The sequence below is a fragment of the Crocodylus porosus genome, unplaced genomic scaffold (genome assembly GCF_001723895.1).
Source record: "Crocodylus porosus isolate Cpor-Errol unplaced genomic scaffold, CroPor_comp1, whole genome shotgun sequence".
In the NCBI taxonomy this organism is placed as follows: domain Eukaryota; kingdom Metazoa; phylum Chordata; order Crocodylia; family Crocodylidae; genus Crocodylus; species Crocodylus porosus.
This window is the reverse complement of record NW_017728949.1, coordinates 27,285,941-27,292,702: the sequence shown is the minus strand read 5'-3', so window position 1 is coordinate 27,292,702 and position 6,762 is coordinate 27,285,941.

The window sequence follows — 6,762 nt, the reverse complement described above, 5'->3', positions numbered from 1 at the left end:
CTGACTTCCTGCCCTTTGGGCAGGGGGCTGGACTCGATGATCTCCAGAGGTCCCTTCCAGCCCTAATGTCTATGAAATCTATGAAATTTGGGGGAGGTACTTGCAGATCTAGGTCTTCCCCTACCCCCTCTCCCTCCCCTGCCAGAAGACCTGGCACCTGCCTTTCCAGCATGCTTCAGATTAATCTTTCCTGTGCTGCAAAAGGTGTGTATTTGTGTGTCACTCCTTTTGTGTTGTATGTTTTATTCCTTTTGTGTTGGTGCATGCACTGGACTCTTCTTTGATTGTTTGATTGATTCAGTAATAAGTAGTAAGAAATATGTAAAAAATGTGTGCTGCCTGTCTGTCTTCTTCTCCGCTATGATGTATTTATTTACTATGAATTGTGAATGTGAAGTGTGGCTCTGTGTTATTCCTTTTGTGTTGCATGCATGCACTGGAGTTTGCTTTATTAATAACTATATATGGTGTCTTCTTCAGTGATGTTCTATTAATGTGAATGTGTGACTACTACTGTACTTCTTGTTCTTCTTCTATGTTGTAATGTGTACCTAAAATGATATATCTCCTTCTTCTAAGACCCTGGGTTCTGTGTTAGTCTCAATCTGAATCTGACTTCTGTGTTGTCTTCAGTCTCTATGTAAACTAACTATAATAACTAATAACTACTATATATAATCTGACTCTCTTCTTCTATGAATATCTGATTTTTCTTCTTCTATGTGTGTATATTATAAGCATGTGTGTGCAATCTGTGTGCCTCCCTGCACAGTGATGGGTCACACTGGCAGGGAAAACACTGAGCTTTTTTTTTTCAAAGTTAGCAAAAAAAAGAGAGTAAACATAAATTGAAAGAAATGAATTGGATAGTATTAAGTAAAGAGTCTAAGCTAAGCTAAATCCTATCCAATCCTTTCTAACAACAAAAAGGAGCAGGCAAGTTGCAACTGACTGACTAAGAAGCAAGACAGGCAGCACAGTACCTTTCTGATGCTGTTTCTCAGACAGAATCAGCTCACAAAAGGTAGAGCAAGCCTGAACACAGAAGCTTTTATTCTGTTTCTATGTCCCTCCCCTCAGACACTGTAATTGGAAAGGCAGTACAGAAATCATGCTTACTGGCCACCTAGACATGTCAGTTCCCCCCCCCCACCTAAGTTTCTGTTTCCCTGTACAGACAGCCCTCCAAATGTCCAAATCACTGAATCTTTTCCCAATCTTTTCTGAATTGATTTGGAAAGCCAAACACAGCTATCAGTTCAATTTGGACTTGCAGATTCGGCCTCCGAATTGTCTGAATCTTTTCTGAATCTGAATCACAGTCCGAAGCTTCGCACAGCCCTATCGTTTAATAGTCTGTTTAAGGACAATACGAACATGCTCAAATCGAGACCTGCAAACTCTGTCTGCAGGAAATGGCTACATGTAGTTGACCTTATTTTGCCTGTGGAACGGTGCAGTTTCTGTTTTCCTCATTTCCTGCTTACTGCCTTTCTGGGTGAGATATAGTAGTATTTACCACATACCATGTCTGATTTTAATACCTAAATTATGGCGACAAACCTGTGTAATAGCTCTATGAAGACCAGGGAAGAATGTCTCTGGCACAGAGAACCTTAAGCCAGTGTCACTTCTGTGCCACCTTTATAAGTTTTACGAACACCTTATTCTCAATCACCTTTCACCTTATATCAAATGGTGCCTAATACAAGAACAAGCCAGATTTAGACCAGGCAAGTCCTGTACTGGTCAAACTAAATATCACCCAATATTAAAATTGGACCCACCTGAAGGGACAGGAAGGGCTACCCTGCAGATGGACAGTGTGATGAGTTGCTCACTAACTGCACCGTTTGCACTGAGGGCAAGTGAAGCTACTCTGGAGGCAGCCCTCTTTGAAGTGGGAAGGGTGAAGCAGCCCCAGCAAGTTTTGAATGACAGGAGGGTTAGCAAAAGCCCAGGAAGAGTCCTGGCCTGGGATTGCCTGAGAGGGCTTGTTTAAAAGTGAGGAGCAGTTTTTCCTGGGGAGGAGAACAGAGCAGAGAGAGGGTGGGGTGAGAGACAGGTTGGAGACCAGGAAAAGGACCTCACCATGCCTGTCCCTCAAAGAGCTCCATCAGAGCCCAGCAGAGGTGGTGGCTAGAGGCTGCCCTGAGAGTGATGCACTGTGTCTGTTCCTCCTCCCTTCCCCCTTGGAGCCCTGCCAGGGCAGGCGCAAGTGAGGAGATACTTGTGAAGAGACTCTGAGCCTGGGAATGTAACAAAACCCCCAGGTTTTGTTTCTTTTTAAATGTTTTTATTTACTTAAAAATGTGACATCCCCTTTCCCCATCATTTCTGCCTTTTTCTCTCCCATTCTCTATTCCCTATGGGTATATATATATAAGTAATTATAAGTTAAGTTGAAACCCTGTGTACATAAGTCCCATTTTATAGTAACCATGAGCTATTGTAATAGTGCTTTGCTGTGTTTGTTGGATTACTGTAATGTATGACACCATACAGTTATTGTGTCTTAAGTGTCTCTATGTTAATACTGTATGGCTTAGGCCTTTGTCTGTAAAGTAATGTCAAGTAATGTCAAGTTTCCATCTTGTTTCCCCGATGTTGTAACTTATGACTCATACCTACCCCTCCTATGTAAATTGGTTCCTGGATGAATGGGGATGAAAGAGGATGCTTGAGAGACAATGGCAGTAGGTCTAAAAATAGCTCCCTCTGAATGACTGAACCACCAACTCCATTACTCAACCATCACCCTGCATTGACCCTCCCTGGCTCAAGATTTGAAAGACAAAGACTGCTGCAGATCCCACCCAAGCCACCATTACAGACACCTGAAACTGCATGTCCCTGAGCTCCCTGGCAGTCCCTCTCTAGCACCCGTGGTTCCCTGAGCCAGTTCCCAGTTCCCCCTTAACTCCTCCAGTTCCTCCCAGTCCCAGTTCCCCTCTCCTCACCTACCTTTTGGCTCCCCTACAGCTCCAGCTCCAGTCCCAGCTTGTGTGCTGGCTCCTCTCCAGCATCTCTCCCCTGTTCTACAGGATTTGGGCATTGTCCTTTAATCAATTAAGTTCAATTAACCTAAAGTAACCCCAAGCCTCAGTTCCTCAGCCAGCTTCCCTCTAGTCTACCAGTTCTGATCCCAGTTCTGGCAACTTTCACTCCCTACACTTTAACTCTCTCTCACCTTAACCTTCCCCCAAGTACTCCAGGTACCCCAAGTACATACATACACACACCGTATCATCCAAGTTAGGAACTTATCTGTGTGTATGTGTAGGTGGGCTGTATGTGTGTGAATTGGTGAGTGTGTGTATATATATATAGATATATATATAAGTCATTGTGCGCATGATACGTAAATTAGTGACCTATGTATGTGTACTGAGTGTGTGGGTATTGACAACTGATAGTTGTCTAATTTTTGGTGTGTATCTTGTGTATGAGCTTGAATTAGTAATAGGTGTCTATGTCCCTAGGCTGTTAATTTTGGATGTGTGCCTGAGTTGCTAGAGTGTGGGTGTATGTGCCTAATTGATTTTTGAGTGTGTGTATGTGCAATTGTACACCATGCCTTCATGTCTAACAGTGTGATATTGAGATCCTGAGCATTGGCCTGACCCCACAGGGCAACAGAAAGACCCTGCTACAAGCCCCTCTGTGGCATGGGTGAGCACAGGATGGGAGGGGGACACAGGAGCCTAGGTCTACTCCATGACTGAGAAGGCACCCTGGGAGGGGCAGGCTGAGTGTGCCCAGGGAGCACTGAGCTAGAGGGGAAGGGACTGCTCCAGTCACCAGAAGCCCTGGAGGCAGGCAGGGCCCAGGGAGTGGTTGCATTTGTCGGGTGCTGTGAGGCTATGATGGGCAGGGGAACAGCTACAGCCTGCATCCCAGACACTTCTCCCTGATGTGCCAAGTGACCAGAGTCTGGGCAGAAATAATATCTCTTGCAGGGATCACAGGGGTGGAGCCACTGCCTGCTGCACTGAGACTCCTGGAGCTCCTGAGAGGGATGTCAGCAGCAGGGCTCCTGCAACAGGGACAGAGAAGCAGTCTTGCTCCATGAGACATCAAGCCAGAGGCAGTGTACACAGGGTCATCATAGTTACCCTGGAGCATACAAGTTATAGACTGTGTAAATAAGTTCTAGATAATTTATGAGTTGGTGTATCAATTTATTTATTTAACGGTTCCTTATTTATCATGGGTCATTTGTATGCCTCCCCCTGGTGTGTGGTGTATCAGAGAAGCATTAATCCTTAAGCCATCATCACCAAGTTATGTTTGTATAACATTATTGGTTTTATTGTATTCATTATATATTATCTTATAAATAATTACATTCTATAAATAGTTTTATAATGATCTGCAAGTTTGTTTTGATTGTTAGGGGAAGCTTTCCATTTGGGGACCCTGCAGCAGCTACCCAGGGAGCTGAGCAGGGGCACTGGCTACCAGGCACCCCAGGATCCCATTACTCAGGTGAGGACATGGGTAGTATTGTGCTTAGGATCACATATAGAAGATGGATTCAAGAAAGAGATGATAACATGTGCCATGTCTGTAAACTTGGCAGTGGTATATGACACAGTCAGTCACTGAAACCTGCTTGCCAAAGTCTACAATATGACACATGAATACCACCTAGCTCAGCTCAACCAATCTCTTTTGGAGAATAGATACTTTGATGTAGAACTCTGCAAGAAATAGAGCTGCTGGAGATAATGAAATGGCCTCCCACAGGGTAGCATGCTAGCACTGATCCTTCTTAACATATATACCAATGACCAACCCATAAAGAATAATACAAGGAACTTTGTATATACTGATGACCTATGCTTCATGTCACAAGAGAAGGACTTCATCACCATCTAGAACAGACTGATGTGTACGATGAGCAACCTCTCAGATTCCTACAATAAAAACCAGCTTCTCACCAACCCAACCAAGATTCAGGTCACAGCTTTTCACCTATGCCACAGAGAAACCAAGTGGAAATTAAACATCACCTGGAATGGAATCCTACTGACTAATCACCCAAATCCTGTGTGCTTGCAGGTTATACTGGGCCAAACACGTACCTTCAAAGAACATGTAAAGAAGACAAAAGGGAAAGTCTGCACTGACAACAACATATTTCAAAAGTTGGTCACCTCAAAATGGGGAGCAGACTCACATTATAAACCACTGATATTGCTTGTGTTACTCCACTGCAGAGTATGCATTTCTGGTATGGGAATGATTAGTTCATGCCAAAGCAACTAGATCCAGTTATAAACAACAGCTGCTGTGAAGTAACAGAGGATGTCTAAAGCCAACACCAAGAGATAGCCTATACTTATTGGCTGACCTTGCACCACCTAATATCAGAAGAAAGGTAGCAAGCCAAAAAGAAAGGTCACAGGTGATGGAGGACCCCAGGCATCCACTCTATGGTCACACAGGAATAACTAAATGTCTTAAAGCAGGAAAGAGTTTTATGACCGATGATGCAACATTGGACATAATGATCTGACAGGGCACAACTGAGATTATGGAAAGAAAGATTACATACAGTCAGGCACTCTGAAATGGACCTGGAATGTCAGGAGGACCTTCCCAGAGGGGCTGATCTAGACTGGCCAACATGATGATGTCTGAATATCCTGCTCACACAAACTAGAAGATCTAAAACAAACATGATCAAATGGAGCTATCCTAGAGCCATGAATATATGAAAGTACAGTGAAGTGCAGACTGTGGATCTGCTTATTTGCCGATTCCTTGGTGAGACATGTACAAAGGGGAACCCCCTTGGAAGGAAAACACCACTTGTGCATGATTTTGGAAAAAATACATAGTTTATGACTAGGACACAAGAAGAACCTCTGATTTTGGTGTAACCCATAAGATTACACTTGGGGCAACACATTAGGTAACATCTGAGTCTAACTTAAGGGTAGTGTCACACATCCTTAACTCTTACTCAATGCAGGTAAAACATAAGCAGATGCATGTTCAAGAATTTCAGCATGTATTAAGTGCCCTTCCCAGGGTGCCAAAGTTGTTCCTTTTTAGGTTAGGTCATTTCCTAATATGTACTAACTTTAGTAGGTCACTTCATTCCAATGTTTTGCCATTCTTGTAAGGGAACATTTGAATGACTGATTGTCTTTTAATGGGTGAGTTCCAATTTATGCAGTGCTGCCACAATATTTCCATGAGATCCCAAAGCAAATAAATATTATATATTATGTTTATATACCTCATGACATAACTTTTCCTCAGTTCCTGTCATAACTGATCATTTTATCCATTTATCTTTGCATTTTCAATTGATCATTTTTTTCACATAGGAAATAAAAATTCATGGTAAGACACTCTTCCTTGCCTTTCTTTATATAATTCCAAGTGCTGGTTTTCTGGCATATATTTCACAAATATAATAACTGAATAATCACGTAACATTTTAATGCCCTTCATATCTATCATTTTCCTGGTTTGTGTGATAATACTTTCTACATGGGCTGTGCAAAGCTTCAGTAGCCGATTTGATTCAGAGGAGATTCGGACAGATTCAGTGACTGAATCTCTGAACCCAAAGCGAGACCAATTAAAAGCTCCAAATTGAATCAGAAGCCTCTGAATGAATTTGGAAAAGATCTGGCTGATTTGGAGATTTGGCCATAGACTAAAAAGGCAGCAGTTCTCACCACGCTGGACACAGCTGCCTCCAGCTGGAAATTCTGTTGTGGTGGGTGGAGGGGGGAGGAAAGG